The sequence below is a fragment of the Argopecten irradians genome, chromosome 1 (genome assembly GCF_041381155.1).
Source record: "Argopecten irradians isolate NY chromosome 1, Ai_NY, whole genome shotgun sequence".
NCBI classification, from domain to species: domain Eukaryota; kingdom Metazoa; phylum Mollusca; class Bivalvia; order Pectinida; family Pectinidae; genus Argopecten; species Argopecten irradians.
In genome coordinates this window covers 45,395,888-45,417,052 of record NC_091134.1, presented here as the reverse complement: position 1 = coordinate 45,417,052, position 21,165 = coordinate 45,395,888, and the positions used below count along the sequence as shown (strand labels likewise).

General features: G+C 33.7%; 1 long non-coding RNA gene across 1 annotated transcript; it reads left to right on the top strand.

Annotated features, from left to right (window-relative positions):
• The first annotated feature begins 6,962 nt into the window (after positions 1–6,962).
• On the top strand, positions 6,963–11,548 carry LOC138310630 (uncharacterized). Its single transcript, XR_011206461.1, has 3 exons — positions 6,963–7,028; positions 7,556–7,690; positions 10,664–11,548. It is a non-coding gene; the product is annotated as an uncharacterized lncRNA (long non-coding RNA).
• The last annotated feature ends 9,617 nt before the right edge of the window (positions 11,549–21,165 follow it).

Below are 21,165 nucleotides of genomic sequence, written 5' to 3'. Positions count from 1 at the left end.
ACCAAAATTTAGCATGAATATATCTAGAATCCGTGTTTTTATTTCAAACTTCTGCCATAACGTTGCAAACACGGCACAGTTTTTGAGTAATAATAAAATGTGGACGGTTATCAGTTATGTGATATTGGAGTAACAGTACCGAACTAATACCGAAAATAATATGTATATCTATATTGTTGCCTTTGAAACTTTATCCATAACGTTTACTAAAAAAGCAGAAATACTTCAATGATATTTATGATATATGCTTCTAAATTACAGTAGAAGTGTAGATTTAAATTCATTATTCCAAAATTATACTTAATCCTTAAAATAGTATATTCATTGTCGACCGTTTTGTATATCATACCGAGATTTAATAGTATGATATATGAACATTTATCGTATAATCCAAAAAGTAACCACATTAAGTGTTCAAATGAAAATTGAAATTACCTTTATACAGGATTTATAAATAGATATAATATCTTGTACCTTTCATAAAATATACTAAGTGATATTTAGATAAGTATATTTAGATTGATAATGTCGTAACCCTTCTTGTATGACTATACATGTAGATTCGAAACGGTGAAAATACATGCTTAGAATTTTTACTAATACCTTAGAAATTACGGGTATGCCACGATTCCGTTATTACAGTACTAGACTGGAATATTTTTCAAGGTTAAATCTTTAGTTGAAATAAGTCTTAGAACCATTTTTGTTTCTGAATAAGTCAACTTCCATTATTGTTTTGCCTGTGTACCACACATATACATGTACATGTATATATGTAATATATATTCCTAGGTATGATCAGGGATCTTTTATTTCCATTTGCTTTTACATCTTCATTTTAAAAAATGGAGGTAACAATAAAAAACCTAGAACAGAGATGTATATAGATATACGGGTTTCCATAATTCAAATCACAATCCAATTAAAGTGAATAGTCGGGCAAAGAAAACCAGTCTAAATGCGTTCATTGGCCTTCCAAAAGTTCTCACATATTAATACGACGGCCAAGTTCTGCTTAGTTTCCCAGTTCTGACCATTAAAGTAAAGAAAAGTTGAAAGCATTGAAAGCGAGGCTGCGTGGAAATGTAACCACGGACATAGTGAGCCGGGAGGACGTTTTAGAATTTCCATACTTTAAATTAATTTCTTCGTACGCAGACAGATTTTGACGAGAGATTTTATTTTTCCATTTCATAAGAAATTATACTGGATACATTCACACCATTTTTACCGACTTTAGCCATCCTTGCCCGACTGTTCACTTTAACGGATGTCCTAACCTGATTGACAGAAACACAATAGCAAATACCCGATATAGTCCACCGAATAGCAAATTGCATGTGAAATCGATGAATGGCGTAGTGTACAGGTAACACAACACCCTGGTCCAGGTTAATCAATTACATAACCACCAAACAAAATGGTCGCAGCCATGCGAAGCGATACTCTGAATATTAAAAAGGTGTACTGGACAGATAACATATATACATAGAGATTGTAAAAATCTTTGAAAGTGTCAATACATTTTAAAAGATGGGGATTTATGTTATATATAAATAGATTTGATAAAAGTTTATAAGTTAATTATGTACTGTCTTAAAATATTATTTTTAATCAAAAACAAACTTTTTATCGCTACATATTATACAAGATTTTGTTATGTATGTAATCAGTTTTCCCATTGATGTTATTTAATGAGTTAGTTGAAAGTATGAAAATTTTAAGCTTGTAACACTTTTTAAGGTGTCAATATACATTGTTTTTCTACAAACAGTCTAAAGCAGTCACAAATGTACATTCTTTACAGTACACAAATAAATTAACGTTATAGATTACCATTTTGATACCATATTAATTACGATTAGATTTCATTTGCGTTGTTTCTAATTTGATTATTTGGGTTTTGGAATAAATGGATAGATCTATAGTATATTTCCAAAATGAAAATATTGACTGTTTATTTTTTGATAAACAGTCAAATTTTATTGCTGAATGAGCAGTATGCTTTTTAATAAAAATCATACATAAAAAGGATATTTTTGGGTGCAAGATTAATGGGTTTATGTTATATTAGTAATTGAGTTATTATGGTAATTTTATATTTTCACGAGCAAAATTAGACCATTTTGTACAGTGTAAGATGAAAAGTTCACCTACCTATTTTAGTTCGACGGTCAGAGAAATCATTCTGAAAATAAATGACTCCCATGATTGGTTTCAAAATGGCGGTACTTTTGAATCGTCGGTAAATTCAAACCAGTCACATATAGAATGAAAGCTGAATACCATATTTCCAGTCAATAATTTAAATTAAATTTTACACGTATCAATTTAGCATGAATATATCTAGAATCCGTGTTTTTTATTTCAAACTTCTGCCATAACGATGCAAACACGACACAGTTTTTGAGTAATAATAAAATATGGACGGTTATCAGTTATGTGATATTGGAGTAACAGTACCGAACTAATACCGAAAATAATATGTATATCTATATTGTTGCCTTTGAAACTTTATCCATAACGTTTACATAAAAAAGCAGAAATACTTCAATGATATTTATGATATATGCTTCTAAATTACAGTAGAAGTGTAGATTTAAATTCATTATTCCAAAATTATACCAAATCCTTAAAAAAGTATATTCATTGTCGATCCTTTTGTATATCATACCGAGATTTAATAGTATGATATATGAACATTTATCGTATAATCCAAAAAGTAACCACATATAGTGTTCAAATGAAAAATGAAATTACTTGTATACAGGCATTATAAATAAATATAATATCGTGCACCTTTTCAAAAATATACTTAGTGATATTTATATAAGTATATTTAGTGTATAATGCTGTAACCCTTCTTGTATGAATATACATGTAGATTCGAAACGATGAAAATACATGCTTAGAATTTTTACTAATACCTTAGAAATTACGGAAGATTGCTATATTCCACGATTCCGTAATTACAGTACTAGACTGGAATATTTTTTAAGGTTAAATCTTTAGTTGAAATAAGTCTTAGAACCATTTTTGTTTCTGAATAAGTCAACTTCCATTATTGTTTTGCCTGTGTACCACACATATACATGTACATGTATATATGTAATATATATTCCTAGGTATGATCAGGGATATTTTATTTCCATTTGCTTTTACATCTTCATTTTAAAAAATGGAGGCGACAAAATAAAAAACCTAGAACATAGATGTACTGTATATAGATATATGGGTTTCCATAATTCAAATCACAATCCAATTAACGGATGTCCTAACCTGATTGACAGAAACACAATAGCAAATACCCGATATAGTCCACCGAATAGCAAATTGCATGTGAAATCGATGAATGGCGTAGTGTACAGGTAACACAACATCCTGGTCCAGGTTAATCAATTACATAACCACCAAACCAAAGGCATGGCTAATTATATATCTATATCGGAGTATCTACTCGTATATCGATTGGAAATTGAAAGCGACCGCACGGTCTGAAAAAATAGTTTGTTTTGCTTAATATCTCAATATTTAGATCTTTTATAATAATAAAAAATAAATTCTTTCTACCACATGTTGAAACGTTTTACGGTATTGTAATAGAGAGCGCAGCGAACGGGCCGAAGGCCCGTTCGCGAAGCGAACTCTTGTGAATGAGGTGTCTCATCAGAAACATATATACATAGAGATTGGAAACTCCTTCTTTGTCTATGTTGACAAGCAGAGGGACCTCCAGTTTATATGCATTTTCCCTTTGCTAACTACTTTTAAGTGTATTCTTTTAAACATGATATTTTTGCATCAACACAAAGTTTAAACATTATATCATGGTTTGATGTGATCAGTTTCCCCAATTGATGTTATTTAATATGAGTTATGAAAGTATGAAAATGAGCAATTTTACCTGGTTTTTCGAAAATCAGGCATTCAAAACCGGAAGTGCATTTTGTTTTATTAATATGTAAGTTAAAGTATTATTTTTTCTTTCCAAAATCGTACTCAAACCATCTGAAAATTACTTAACTTTTATAACACATCAAAGTTATTCTGCTGTATTTAACTATTTAAGAGTTTATCTAAAAGCCCCTAGGGACATACAGAGGTACATCTGCCTATCGTAAAAATGGCGAAGTTGCCAATCTCTATGTATATATGTTTCTGGTCTCATTAACGTTATTCTATGTAAATCATTCAATATATGTAGAGTTGGAAAACTTTCTCAAAAACCGGAAACAGGAAGTCAACACAAGATCCAGCATCGCGCAAGACAGGTAGCAGTGTACAGTTAGACCGAATGGCCATGGGTGAGATTTTTATTAAGCAGAAAGCCCCTGTTTTATTATATGCATGAAAAATTAAAAAATGTATATGTGCTAAAATTGGTGAATTCAATCTAGAGACTTATATGCAGGCTTCACATTTGCATAAAGAAATTCAACAAAACGGGTTCGAGATTAATGGTTTAGGGGGTATCCGCATGTGCGTCTAAGACGGAAAAACTCAATTCTGTAGCAGCAGAAATTGATAGCCACGGTACGAGGTAAGATTGCTCAAAAGTTTAATAATATACCTATGTCGAAAAAGGCTCAGTTCCGCTATCACGACAGTGATGCTTGGTTTTAAAACTGTATTCAAGAAAAAAATTCTAGTAGAGGGGGTGTAATTTTGGGTTGAAAATGCCAATTTTTTGCAATTTTTCAAAGAAAAAAATTTGGTTACCATGGTTTTTACAGGCTCACAAAACAACAAAATGCAGACCTCTCCAAAAATGAACTCTGCATGACAATTGCAAATGTTGTGTAGATTAAAAATATATATACTTTTATATAGGTGTTGTTTAAGGTTAAAAAACTGTGTGTACATGATTAAAGCCTGCACATTATTTTGCTGAATTTTTCAAATCTACTGTACACTGCTACCACAGTATCAAAAGTCACACTCTCGCGTGATTACAAAATCACACTCTCGCGTGATTACAAACAAGTAACGCTTGGAAAAATTCAAAATGAAAACATTAGTGAAAAGATAAACCTTCCAATTGATTCTTACCTGAATCTAATAATTACATTTTTTCCTGAGTCTTAACTTAAAATCCGTTTTACGTGAGCAGTTGCTTCGGAATTTTCCGCCTGGCAACGGAGAATGACGTTGAGATATAATTTGTAGCCGCAGTCACGTATTTTTGCAGAAAGTGAAAGTAGAAGTGCCCTATGTTCAATATTGTTTTTCTTGTGATAAACTCAATGCCAGTAATTCAGCAAACCTATCATTCTAATAATTAATAATTCTATAAATGGTTTCTAGCAGTACAGTTATTCAGCGCACCCAATAAGCTATAAAAACAAAACACATATATCAATATCGATAAGACTGATGGGTCAGGGGAGAGTACTCTTTCGCCGTTGGAAAACCTTTATTTAGATCTACCTGGCATATTTCTATTTAGTTAAACATTAAAAAAAACGAAAGAATGGATTAACTGCTGCGCTCTCAGATAGGCTTTGCCTAAAATTATATTAATAATATGACTGAAGGCAGATGTTTTAATATGAATCATGCACGGCATAGGAAGAGCGAAGCTCTACTTGTTTATTTTATTTTCTATTTCATGTAGAAAACATAATTTAGAAATAAAAGGACGCACTTTAAACTATAGAAGTATATGATGAAATACATTGTCTAGCATAAACTCAAAGAAATGAACTCAAAGATCCTATGATTTCGCGCCATTTTTTGACGTTACAATCTGTATGTGACGTCATGATTCCTTGTGCTCGTCTTCGCCTTGGCTGATATTTTGACTGCATTCTCTAGCTTTTAATTTTCAAAGTGTTATTATTATTATTTAAAAAATAATAATTAAAAAATGTTTACTTACTCCTGTTATGCATTTGCATTAGTTAAATATATATTTACTGGGGAGCGCAGTACCGAAGCAACGCACAACTTCCCCATAGGTAGCAGAAAACAGTAGATTTGGACAATATATTAAAATAAGGCGCATGACTTAGAAATATAGATATAGTCATTTAACTGTAAAACATACCTGTACAAAAGTATATATATAATCAATCAGCACAACTTTTGCAATTACAATTTGATATTTTGATACAGATTTGGCCATATTTTGCGCTTATTCATGCATGCGAATACATGGTAACAACAAAAAAAATACCTGAAAAATTGCAAAATATCATTATTTTTAGCCCAAAATTGCAGAAAATTGTACGCAATTTTTTTCTTAAGACCTGCTTTAAATTCAGCACTTCTATCACAATGTGAAAATAAGCTAATTTATGAATAGGTCAATATTTTTGCCTAAACCCGCGCCATGAATTTCCCTTCAAGTAAAGCTAGCATTTCCGGCCAAGACGCACTTCCGGAGGAGCCCAGAATTGTAATCTCTAACCCATTTTTGTTATGTTTATTTTAGAAAAAATTGAAACTTAAATCAAACCCTCAATATTGGATGTACCAATTCCAGAATATATTTGATTTTTATTTTTTTTATGCATGGCTCAAAGCAGGGGCTCCCCACTAAATAAAAATATAGGGGCCAGGCTGTTCTTCTCTGGTCTGCTACCACATTATAAAAAAATGGCAAAATGAAGCTGTCAGTGTGTAGGATTGAATTTGGAGATTGTGTTTTTCTTATATTTTCGTGCATCTGTTACCTTAGAAGTGCTTCGTACTTCGTGCCCTTCGTGCCCGCGCCCTTATTAAAATACCATTAATGTCAACATTTACTTTCTTTTATCAGAGTTTAGACAGGTATACTATCTAAATCTCTGCTTTTATGAAGTATAGTTTTGGACCAAATTACTTTTATTATCTACTTCTGTTTGATTTAAAACTGATCATTTAAGGCAGACATTACAAAAGTTCTTATCAATGTCGTGTGAAAACACCAGATCTTGTATTTACTTCCTTGTTTCTCGTATAAAAACGCCTATTTGACCCACATTAATTGATACTCTGGACAACAATGAAGACACTTATAGTGATAGCTGTGCTACCGATATGTGCAGGTATGTCAATGATTTATAATGTCAATGATTTATGGAACATTAGGGTGGGAGGGGGGGAGTTGACCTATAATTAGAACTTCGTAACTGCTCAACTTTGGCCTTGACTATATATGACCACCAGGGAGAAGGCTATATGAAGCACATGATACCCCACTTGACTGCTTGATTGATAACAACTAGGATATGTTGATTTATAATGGCTCGGTATAAATATTCAAACACTGTGGATATCGAACTTTTAATAATAAAAAAAATTTTGAAATCGAGTCATTTTTGGAGTGAAATAAGGGGAAAGTTAATAATTTTTTGTATTAGATGTACCCTATTTTTTGTTGTTGTTTATGGACCTTCAAAATACAGAACATTGTATGCAATGTGTTGTGTTTGTGAATACATTTTTTTTGTATCTATGTTTTGGGAGGCTGCAGTATATCTGTGTAGTGCCTCCTTGTGATATTTGAACTTTTGCCCTTTTATAGTGCTATCTCACTGGATGATTTCTTCTTTTAAATAATTTTTGGTTCAAGGTTTTCTTGTTTCTGATCACTGTACTTCGGGCAAGATTTCTGAATGCCATTCGACGAGTTGCCCAATCGGCAGTACATTGGAATGTGCTCATTCCGACTGTGTGTGTGTCAGCTTCTTAACGAACACTGGTCACTGTAAGTAATCCACCATCTTTTTGGACATTCAAGAGGTTGGTTTTGCAAAATGTTACCTTTGTAAAAAAATAAAATAGTGTAGTTTAACCTTCAATTTGTCTGTCTGTCCTTTCCGTCCAAAATTGGTCTAACTAATTGTAATATAATTTATTTTAGGTTTTTCATAAAGATTATACGAGCTATATATTGATACTACCGAAAAAAAATATTTCAAAAATGGGAAATTTGGTTATTTCGAAGTTGTGCTCAATTGATCAACAAGTCCAAATTATGTTCTATGTGTCAAAATATGAAATTAATCAATAAGATAATGTTCAAAGAATTGAATTACAAAATAATTCTGTTTACTATAGGGTCATACATTAGTGATTTTTGTATGTCATATTTCAAAAGAAGGGTCAGAATGACCTATTGTCATCATGCACCGTCCGTCGTCGTGCGCCGTGCGTAAACTTTTCATTCAAACGACTTATTCTCAATAACCGAAAGCCTCAGGGTACTGATATTTGGCTCAAGAACCAGTAGGCCCAGGGTACTTATATCGGGCATGTAGTATGCTGGGATGAAGGGCTACCAAGTTTGATAAAATGAATGACCTTGACCTTCATTCAAGGTCACAGGGGTCAAATAGGCTAAAATCTTTAAACGACGTCTTCTCAAGAACAGAAAGGCCCAGGATATTCATATTGGGCCTGCAGCATGCTGGGATGAAGTGCTACTAATTTTGTTAAAATAAATGACATTGACCTTCATTCAAGGTCACACGGTCAAATAGGCTAAAAATCCTTTAAACAACTTCTTGTGAATAACTAAGAGGCCTAGAGACCTGTTATTGGGCCTGTGACATGCTAGGATAAAGGGCTATCAAGTTTGTTCAAATGAATGACCTTGATCTTCATTCAAGGTCACAGGGGTCAAAAAGGCTGAAATCTTTAAACGACTTCTTCTCAAGAACCAAATGACCCAGGATAGTCATATTGGGCATGTAGCATGCTGGGATGAAGGGCTATAGAGTTTGTTCAAATGAATGACCTTGATCTTCATTCGAGGTCACAGAGGTGAAATAGGCTTAAATCTTTAAACGACTTCTTCTCAAGAACGAAAAGCCCCAGGATACTCATATTGGGCTTGCAGCATGCTTGGATGAAGGGCTACCAAGTTTGATAAAATGAATGACCTTGACCTTCATGCAAGGTCACAGGGGTCAAATTGGCTAAAATATCTTAAACAACTTCTATAGAATAAGTAGGAGGTCTAGAGACCTGTTATTGAGCCTTTGACATGCTGGGATGAAGGGCTATCAAGTTTGTTCAAATGATTGACCTTGATCTTCATTGAAGGTCACAGGGGTCAAAAAGGCTGAAATCTTTAAACGACTTCTTCTCAAGAACCAAAAGGCCCAGGATACTCATATTAGGCCTGCAGCACGCTGGGATGAAGGGCTACCAAGTTTGTTAAAATAAATGACCTTGACCTTCATTCAAGGTCACACGGTCAAATAGGCTAAAATCCTTTAAACAACTTCTTGTGAATAACTAAGAGGCCTAGAGACCTGTTATTGGGCCTGTGACATGCTAGGATAAAGGGCTATCAAGTTTGTTCAAATGATTGACCTTGATCTTCATTCAAGGTCACAGGGGTCAAAAAGGCTGAAATCTTTAAACGACTTCTTCTCAAGAACCAAATGACCCAGGATAGTCATATTGGGCATGTAGCATGCTGGGATGAAGGGCTATAGAGTTTGTTCAAATGAATGACCTTGATCTTCATTCGAGGTCACAGAGGTGAAATAGGCTTAAATCTTTAAACGACTTCTTCTCAAGAACGAAAAGCCCCAGGATACTCATATTGGGCTTGCAGCATGCTTGGATAAAGGGCTACCAAGTTTGATAAAATGAATGTCCTTGACCTTCATGCAAGGTCACAGGGGTCAAATTGGCTAAAATATTTTAAACAACTTCTATAGAATAAGTAGGAGGTCTAGAGACCTGTTATTGAGCCTTTGACATGCTGGGATGAAGGGTTATCAAGTTTGTTCAAATGATTGACCTTGATCTTCATTGAAGGTCACAGGGGTCAAAAAGGCTGAAATCTTTAAACGACTTCTTCTCAAGAACCAAAAGGCCCAGGATACTCATATTAGGCCTGCAGCACGCTGGGATGAAGGACTACCAAGTTTGTTAAAATGAATGACCTTGATCTCCATTCAAGGTCACAGGGGCCAAAAAGGTTAAAATCTTTAAACAACGTCTTGAGAATAACTAGGAGGCCTAGAGACCTGATATTGGGCCTGTGACATGCTGGGATGAAGGGCTACCAAGTTTGTTCAAATGAATGACCTTGATCTTCATTCAAGGTCACAGAGGTCAAATATGCTAAAATCTTTAAACGACTACATTGTGTTGTGCTAATAGTCAGATGACCATTAAGGCCCATGGGCCTCTTGTTTACAATACTATATATACTCATGTAAGACTCGCCATACAGGTATTTTTTACCCTCAGTGTTACTAATGAGACTTGCATTACCCTGTAAAAGTAGTAATCCCAAAAAGAAAAAGAAATTGTATTTCAATTATTATAGTTAGGTGTATATTCTCACTGATTGACTGGACTTATATTTGAATTGGTCTTCTTAAATTCGGATTGTATTCAGGTTATGACTTACGAAAATCTGCACTGACTGCTTCATAAATGCAAGTCTTCGTGGAAATATTGGGATATCCAATTCGAAGAAAGGCGCTTCTATTCAAAAGGTGGACGCCAACAGATGATTGCAATAAGATGTTCACGTTCTGTTTTGTGCTCCTTTTGGAAACTTGATGCAAATCTTGAGTCCTTTCATATTTTTAAAATAATTTCTGTATCTCAATTATAGTGTTTTGCTATGCATTTCATAGATAAATTAAAACTGTTTTGTGTGATACATTATGTGACCTACTAGCTAGACTTTTAATTTTTGATTATTTTCTAGTTTGCGTCGACAGAGTGGATTGTTTGGATATTGGCTGTGATTATGGTATCTACGATGCACACTGTGTCAGTGGATTTTGTCACTGTACACACGCAGGCTAACAGTAAGTTATCAAGTGATATAAGTACACCAAACTTACACTTCTTAGTAACATCATTGTTCATTTCCTTTTAGATCCATTACCTTCTATTACATTGATAAAAATGTTTGCTTATTTCATCAATCTGATTAAAATACAGATCCTTATTAATACTACGTTAGATAAGAGGATCTGAGAAAATCCCATTAGGGGTCATGTCCAGGTGACCTTTGTAAATGGCCAATCAAATTGCTGCTGGCAAAATTTTGACAGTGAATTTCAGGGGACGAAATAGTTTGAAAATCTGTCAGAATTATTTTCGTGTACGTAGTCATCTCGCCCAAAGAGCACAATAAAGCTAATCGTATTTATATGTTGGGGCGAAATGGCGTTGTCAATTGACAGAGCAACGTGCAGAAAATGCATTTAATCTGAATTACACGTGGTATAAAGGTCATCCGAACATGACCCTTAATCGGATTTTCTCAGATCCTCTATTGAACGGAGTGGTTATAAGGATCTGTATTTCAATCAGATTGCTTATTTCATCAAACTATTTTGATATAATACCGGTATAAGAATATGTAAAATATAATTGTTACCAGTTTGACGCTGAGGAGTATATTGACATGGTTGGTCGAATGTTGTTTTAATATTTATAAAATGTCAAAGTACAGATGTACAACATTTGGTAATAATGTAATCCTTTGTTTCAGAATTTTCAGCATTGATGGAATTTTCAAAGAATTCTGAATATGATACCAAGAAAATCGCAGAAAGGAAACTATAAAACAATCCTATTTGTAGTTGTTTCTTTTTATTTATTTGGCCCTGCAGGTAGGGCGTTAGAATTGTACCTGCTGCCCCTATTGCATGATCGTAAAAGGCGACTAAATTTAGGATCTTATCTTTTCTCTTCTTCCTAACTGACTTTATCTTTCCTAATGCCTCCCTTGGCACCGCCTCACTTTTGGCCTTGAGTTGAGCGTTCGCCCCTGTTAGGAAGGCTCTGGGTTCTGTCCCCTGGCCGAGACACACCAAAGTCTATAAAAGTGGTAGTTTCTGCTCCTGCTTAGCGTTCAGCATACAGGGAGTGGGACGACTGGTTCGCCCGTTGTCAGTATAATGTGACCGGGTGGGGTGTGTTGCTTGGTGTCTTCGGCGGCATGCTTCAGTGATATAGCACTATAAAAAGGGCAACAGATCCACTATACAAGAAGTCACAACACAAACATACCGCAGTCTCCCAGTACACTCACCTCGCCCAACATACACGCAACACACCGCATACATGGGAGGCCGTCCTTACATGACCATAGCTGTTAATAGGACGTTAATAAATCAAACAAACAAAACAAATTTTTATTTATTTATTTGACTGATCATTATGAATATGAAGAAATTGTAACGCATTCTTAATTTTCTAAACTAACGCTACACGGATTTATAACAATTACACTCACAAGAATGATTGTTTTAAAATGTGGTGAGGATTTGTTTCCCTACATCAAGTTTGATCTGACGGAGATAGGTGACCAGAAGTCAATAGATAGTGATAATAATAAACAAAGTATAAAGAATCGGTTGTATAATAAGAACATTTAAAAATGCCATCAATGTCAACATTTTTTTCTTGTTCGACAAATCGTGCCGTTTATGTTTTAGTCTCTTCTTCAACGATACAGACAAATTTTCTAGCAATTAAATTCAATTGATTCAAATGTTGGAATATAAACTACATATCTAACGAATTAGATTTATGGATTCGATAAATTTTCTTCACATTTTAAATATATAACATAGTATTATAAATACACTGTACCTAGTGTATAAATTCAATGACATGTTGAAATGCTACGAAAAGACAAGAAGGCAATTCAGTCTATAAGTTATAGGTGCGATATAGAATCAACATGATCTGCAGATAATGAAACATTGACTTCGCTTTAAAGACTTTACAACGTACAATGTATATGTATGGATATTACTGACTAATTTAAAACCACTAGACGCAAAACCTAATGAATCTGTTCGTCTAAATTAAGACACTTTATATTTCCATAATGTAATTTCAATATTTTCGTGACGCTAGGATCTACAGATAGCTGTCTATTGTACAAAAATCTAGTCAGTTTTTAACATTTACAGTACATAATTTTGATAAACGTGATTACATATATCCTGACTTGGACAATTGGAATGATCTGTAGAGCTGATGACATTCTTAGCAAACCAATGGTGTGATATGCAACTGCAAAATGATTATTTTTATGTTCATTAATTTAAATTATAACAGAGACGGATTCTGGTATGACACATATTTCGTATTAAAGTAACCAACATTTAATTGGATGTGTTTAACATTGATTGCTTTCGTTCTATATCATTCTGATTCGATTTCAATTCACTAAAAGAGCGATAACTCTCACCAAACCCGTAGTTACATTCGCTTCACCAGTTTTATTTACAGTGATGAGATAACAATGGTAACCTGTTTCACATGGTAGCATCATGTTATTCAGGTTTTTTCTTCATTTTATAGCAACAACCTCGTGTTAGACTCAGATAAAAACACACACAAAAACACAAATTAAGCACATAATTTCGTAATGAGGGCAATAACCTAACTCAATAATGTAATAACAGACAAAAGCGGATACACCATATTAAGATCATACTCTATACATATGCCCGTAACTTTCTGCGAGATCAGATTGTGTTTCGAGTTATATCCGTGCAGTTGGTGATCGAATTTGAATGCATATTGTTTATTTCAAAATAGATATTACTCCCCAAGTTACCTGTGAGCTGCTTTGTCGGAAAGTAGCTCTTGATGGTGATACATTGGCGTTTGATGGTATTACAAATGATTGATATTAATCTGTAAATATGTATACATCTATAATTGATGTTATGCTATGAATAATATTTGCAGAGAACACAAGCGAACATTCTTAAATGAATATTTTACAATGGGGTTTTAGCTTTCTATAGCAACATTATGATTTAAAATGTTGTACGACTGGTGGATCCGATTTGATGTACCATGATTGGCTGCCATGATTGACACATGATCTCCATCCAATATTTATTTAGTTTGAATAGTATCTTTCTCAAACGATGATAATAAGCTTAAATGAGTAAAATTGTCTTTCTGTGCAAAAGGGAAATGAAATTTCGTACACGTCAAATAACATTTCATATTAATATCATGGTGAATCATTTACACACACTGATATCTCTCTCTGATATAATTATATGTCGTACCTGTGCCCATGCAATACCATTTACACCTTTCTCGTAATGCGAACTTGCTTTTATATGAGCATATTTCAATCTCTATTTTTTTTTTATAAAAGAAGGAAAAGTTAAAATGCAAACGGCGCGGTAAAAGAGGTCCCAACCAAACTTTGATCAAGACAAGCATGTTGTATGTTTTATAAGTCACCCATTATGATTGTCAGTGCAATGCAGTATGCATACCAACATACAACTCTAATTGATAAACTGTATCGAATTGATCTGGTTCATCTTGATTTCTTGAAATTCTCATTACGTCAAAATTATTTATGGTGATCAATGAAGGCTCCTGACACATTATGGTCTCTGATGAAAATGGACGGCGCTGTTTTATTGACAAAAAAAAAATAAAGACGCACGGTGAGTGAGCAGACGAGAAGTTTGATACATATTTGAGTAGCAGCTACATCTTTGTATGGTTTGTCTTCAAATTAGATATAAAAAAAATGAAAAAAAAAATCACAAAGAAATTACAAACAGTAACTATATATGATGATGATAAAGGAAAACATATGACGATTGGATTAACTGTGTTCTGATATTGCTATATTCCAGGGGCGACACTGTTGTTTTCTTCAAGTTCTAAACCTAGACCTCCGTATCTTGCCTTTAAGTCGAACACCTGATGATATTGCTTATATTCAAGTTTTTTTTTATATCTTCGATGTCTCTGAACCAATACCGATTATAGCCTGTTTGGTAAAGTTTTAAAAAAGATGTATCTTGAAACTTTCCTATCCGACAATCATTTCGTATAGATAGTATATTAATAATGTAAAAAAAACAACATAAAAGCCATGCGTTTGGTAAAATGTTTTTTTTTTTTTTTTTTTTTTTTAAATATACGACCAGTAATACTATTGTCCGATAGACAAAAAGGAATAATATTATTTTTGCTCAACATTCGACCTTCAGCAAATGCAATAAATACTAAAACATTTACATAATACCCATTATGAAAAAAAAACATTTGTCCTCAAATGTCGTATCTTTTACAAATATTTTGCTTATTTCATACATGTTAACTTATAAGAATGATATTTTAAGAGATTAAAAGTAATCTATCTCAGATTAAGCAAACGACACCCAGCATACAAATCTGGGTCAAAGCTGGGCCAGGTAATATTATAAGACTTTTCCATATGTGGATATAAAGGATAGTCCGTATCTTTCAAATCCACATATGGAAGAGCATTTTTCTTTCACACATCGACGTTTTTATCACAATTTTACAATTATGATATTCCGCCATTTTGAAACAAGAAAACCGGTTGATTGTTTTCTTTAGTAAAACCAGTATAGTGTGGGAAAATAACGTTAACATTTTACACAACACAAACACAAAAAAAAAATGTAGTAATTTTATTGACGTAGTGACGTCATAAGGTTGTATTAAATGGGACAAACCAGTATTACAGCCGTAAGTATGAGATAAATCAAACGTATTGAATTTGCCCGACATCACATGACACAGGTGAATTAAACTAGAGTCTAGACTTTGATATTCAGACTACAACCAGCATTATATAGCATTTTACCGAAAATCACTTGATCACTTCGCCTGCTCCTACAGCTTAGTATATATTGCAGCAATAATTTTATTTCTGATGGATTGCCTCTCGTTAAGATGGAATGCAATAACCGCTTGATGGGCTAGATGTTTATATCGCTTAAAATAAGATTGATTCGCGACCTTTATGGGTCCCAACTTTCCTGATATTTCGGTCCAAAAATTTTATAGAGGAGCGCGTTGAGATCAATAGACAAGCTACGAGACCAGGGTATCCTTCCCTCTTGCTATCATTACACGGATGCCTCTATCATTTGTGATTTACTTACACCATCATGGCTTGCTAAACATTTTAGCATCTTCGTGCTCCAGATCATTAACCTTGCTGGAATTATCCGTAGAAGATTTTTTCATGAAAAACGTGTTTTCTTAAAGCGACTTTATAAGATGAAAATGAAAACGTGACCAGCTTTCTACGGTAATGACTCCTCGGGGCAGAACGACTGATTACAGTCACTTATTCCAGGAGAAATGTACATTTACCGCCCGAAATGAACGTTTATTGGCCAAATGAGGAATCAGTAGATATATTGATTGGTATGTGCTTCATTTGCCGTTACACTTGTAACGAACCAGCTCCGGAAAACCAATTGGGCAGAGAGATAGTAACTCGCTGAATGTCCGATCACTTCAGTCTGGGATTCCACTCACTGATACCCGATCGTCTCCGGAATCGGAAGGTAAGGTGCTGCCGGGGTAGTTCTCAAATATATAGTTATGCTACTTATTCTTTCCAAAGATAGAATATATTTTGGATTTTAATATTTGATTTTCTCCGTTTAGCTGTGCACAGGTAAGATTAGAATATCCCTCTATACCGGTATTGATCATTGTTTTCTATACAGTTGTGTACATTAAATCAATAAGGCCTATATGTGAATGTATAACTTTAGGCACTCCAAGATGTATATAATGGTCCAAATGTCGATAATTTACACCTAACCGAACAAACAATATTTCTATTTTAAATGACTTACAAGAGTTTAAAACATATGTCTTGGAGTTTATGCATAATATTTACATGGATAGAAATATGATTTCCGTCACAGACAAGGTAGACACATACGAAACGTCTAGGTAGTGGGAGCATGCCATCATACTGATACACAGTCCAGGAATGGGGAAATATGTATGATATTTTCATGAAAAACGTGTTTTCTTAAAGCGACTTTATAAGATGAAAATGAAAACGTGACCAGCTTTCTACGGTAATGACTCCTCAGGACAGAACGACTGATTACAGTCACTTATTCCAGGAGAAATGTACATTTATATACTGATATTGTATGTTAATGAGGTACATTTAATGGCATGTGTCCAATTTCACATTTGAAAGAAATTAACCCGTATGAAACATTCGTTACCTTTGAACAATAATTTGTTTGTTTATTTTACCGGTATAAGATTAGATTCCGTATGTATGTGAGTAACAACGTTACTTTTGCTGTAAAATATCATTTCATGAAGCATGCCTCGGCAGTTGAATATGAAATTCCAAATTATGCAATCATATGCATTAACAATCAAAATAATGAATTAATATCTCTCCGCTTCAGTCACGGCCGCGGATTTTTGCTTTCCTCTGCGTTTAATTGACTATTGCGTCCATATCATATAATTATATTTATATATCGTCTTCAACACCGTCTCTCGATAAATTCATGTGAAATTGCAAATATATTTTTGAACCCCTAACTTTTATTATTGCTTACAAATGTAGATAGCCGTGACAGCTACAACAATACATATATGTCTATTATGCCACTTTACTCGCGCTTTCAATTGAATTAATATCCACTAATACTTTTTCTCTTCCATCATCCATATGCGTCAATGATAAAATTATTAAGATTATGTATAACGTGATAATTGTCGATTGATAGTATAAGGTCATGTTTATAAAGGACAAGTAATGTTTTGTTACCAGGTGTACCGGTGCAATAAACTGGTTTAGTATTGATACAGGACAGACCACGCGTATAAACATTAATTGGCTGACAAATACGATATCGATCGGAACAGAGGGAGATGTTATCAAAAGGAGGGTCATTTATGATAAGGTTATTGGGTATGAATATAAATCGAGTTGATGTCTGGGTACTTACCACCATGGCTTTGACCATCAGTGACCATCAGCATTAGTTTTATCTGGGAGAAAATCTCCAGTTTTGACAATACCAAATATATATTGTAAAACATTAACTTTTGGTGATGTAGAAACCTTTTATTATTCAAACTACGAGTGTGTCACTGTAATCCCCGTGCCATTTCTATTCGCGAAATTACTTGAAGACCACAAAAAAAACAAAAGGAAGTGGAAATGACTAGTATGGGCCTAGCATATTGTCTAATCCAATTTTAAAATATAATCTACTTCCTTTTGTATAAATAATAGATTGATTTTTATTGACAAACATATTTTGAAATGAAAAAATGGACATTCGAACATTTGATGTTATATAGTGTTATCGATGGCCACTTGTGGGCGATATCACGATATGACTATATTTGATACGCGCGGAATGAGATCTTATTACATAGAGGAAATTTTGAATATGATGTTTTTTAGGATGTATATAACTTTGAGTTGCTTTGCAGTTTTGCAGTTAACGTCGGTATTCATCATTTTAGCGATATTGAAAACATAAATACGTTTACAACAGACGTTTGTTCAAACATAAGGCGGTACAAGTTAGTGTAAAAAGCCAATCGATTGATAACTTCAACAATTCTCTAAAGTACGAATGACCCAGATGTTAGTTGACTTACTGCTTTTGAACTGGATTATTAATCGCGTATTTACACCATTTGGGACAATAAAACCATATAAAGGTGCAGATGAAATTATGCCCGGGGCTGCTGAAGTCCTATGGGAAGTTTGCAACAGAAACATAGGCAAACATTAGACTGTAAATAAACCATTATTTTCTATTTTAATAGATACGTCAAATAGAATACTATACACGTATATTTGCATTGATATTAAATTAGCGCTCAGAAAGCGATAACATGTGAATACGGTAATTTTATTTCTGTCTATCGTTTACATAGCCATTATGGTAACTGCGCGAATTCATCATTACTTTAACTTCTTTAAGATTTAATTCCACCAAAAAGTACCTTTGCAGGAAGTCTTTATGCTGGCGATGTTGAAATAATTAGAAATTGTACTATGCACAAGACAGAAAAAGAGCGAAAAAAACATTCCTATAAAACAACACAGGGAAACAATAATATTGAGAAAATCAGTTACAAAATTCTACCAATGATATAAGTCCATATACACATATTCAGAAACAGTATGTAGGTTTATGTAGAATTGTATACACAACGTCTATGTTACAGTAACGTTGTACCACGGAAAGGAATGCCCGCACGGAACTCCTAGAAAGGTTGGCAACGGGGTGCTAGGGCTACTAGTTTATGTAGATCTATCGTGACCTAATACGTCGAGAATACAACAAGCTGTGATATCTTGTGTTGGCCTGATTGAGACCGGTAATAAAATCTATATCCTTTCGTGTTTACTTTTCCTTTTTACTACTAGTAATAATGATATAAATGTGAATCAATATCAAGGTTTACCATATAAAAATCACTAATGAACTAAAAAAAGTAGTTACTGCTGAAAGCCATACATGAATTTTAAACTTCAAGTTAATTAACTACTACATAGTTTTAACCTTTCCTTCTTTCACTATTTTGTATTAAGTAGGAGGGAAACTAATGAACGAGTCCTGTATCGAAGTTTTGTACGGGGATATTTTTTTTCATGAGCAGTATGTAAACTTATGTATTTACTAGAGAATACGTAATATGCGAGATGATGGAAAAGTAAGAGTTACACGGAATCGAGGCACTGATTTTGATCAGGTTCTTATATCTTCTTTGGAATATAATTAATTTTTATTTGTTTTCATAGTAAATCCGACTTTCTGATTGGCAGATATTTTTCTTCATATACTATGAAGAAAAAAATCCGAGAATGGCGCGAAAATTCGACGTTACCATGACGTCAAAATAGAGACGTCGATCAAGTAGTCTGAAAAATTGATTATAAGCATTAATGTCAGTATTTGTTAACTTCATCGGGTTATGAAAAAAAATTTGTTTGCAAACTTGCGAGAATACGCTACGCGGATTCACACAGTTTGCAAACAAAATTTCTTTTATACCCCGATGAAGTTAAAAAAAGTGACATCAATGCTTAAACAAAGAACAAAAACGGATAAATTTTAGGAATTCCTTTTAGGAGATTTTATCAGAACCTTAAATGATTAGACGACTGAGATCTGAAAAAGGGTAAAAGAAAATATACATTTTGTGTAAATCCAATCTTATATGATTATTTGTCATACTAGTTTCTATTCTGACCAGTCGTGAATTCGACCATCAAAGATGCGAACTTTCACTGCAAGCAGACAAATACCTTTGCGTATAGACACATACACATATATTGCTTAATGCTTAGCTCACCATTATCAGAAATATCCTAGACGGTTTTCACAGAATGCCTTCAATGATTTCCCCGAAAGACAAATCGTCCAGCCGATTGGACTGGATTATGTATTCCTTTAATCTGAAGATATATATAGGTCTTACTCTCAGATTCAGGATGAAGATTCTTTTTTATTGACGTCGAGTTCTTCGGAGCTCCATTTCAAAAGTAAAAAAAGTGCTATACATTGCTATTGATACAAAGATATAAAATACAGCCGAAATATTCTCTCTGATAATTCCAAACAATGCTATGTTACATAGATTGATAAATTGTAGTTCATCATGTTGATTCTGCATTTTTCCCGTGGGCTGTCAGATTTAATCATTTCCCTTCTCTTCTGTAGCTCAATGTAATTTCAGACTGCAATACATATAGGTGAACATGCGACACATTGAAACATCCCCTTGACAGCTCAAATTTTGGTCAATCTTAACTTTTGTAGCACTTTTGTAAACTGTTACCTGATTAATGTTCGCGAGATACAATTTTTTGCGTCATTTCTCGATAGATGTATAACATGAATTAAAATGTTTCGCGAATTAGAGTATAAAACGTACATAAATGTACGATTGTCAGTTTGAAACTTTAATTGGGAGTTTATGTCTTCGCGGACATGTTGGAATTGACATAGAAGCGAAATATTGCATACACTAATTAACAATACTACGTATGTTAGGATAACGTGACCTGGTCGGGTGTACTTTTATAAGTAGACGTAACAAGAATATACTACAGCCTCCCAAAACATACTTCACTCTTACACAACGTAAAGTCAAGTTCACAATTCATTTTAGAAACTTTTATGTTGACATAAAAACGGTTTTAACTTGCATTGCTAGCTTTAACTCTTAGCATAATGTAAATTTAAATCCCTTGGCCCTTGTTATTACTGACGAATCTTAAATGGACAGAACAAATGTTTGCAGCAAGTCTAATGTTATTAAGTAGTATTTCATGTCATTTGTGTAAAATTATAAGCAATGATGTCCCGGTGATGTTGTCATCACCAATGCATATTTTATAATAATGTGACATACACTTTCTATATAGGA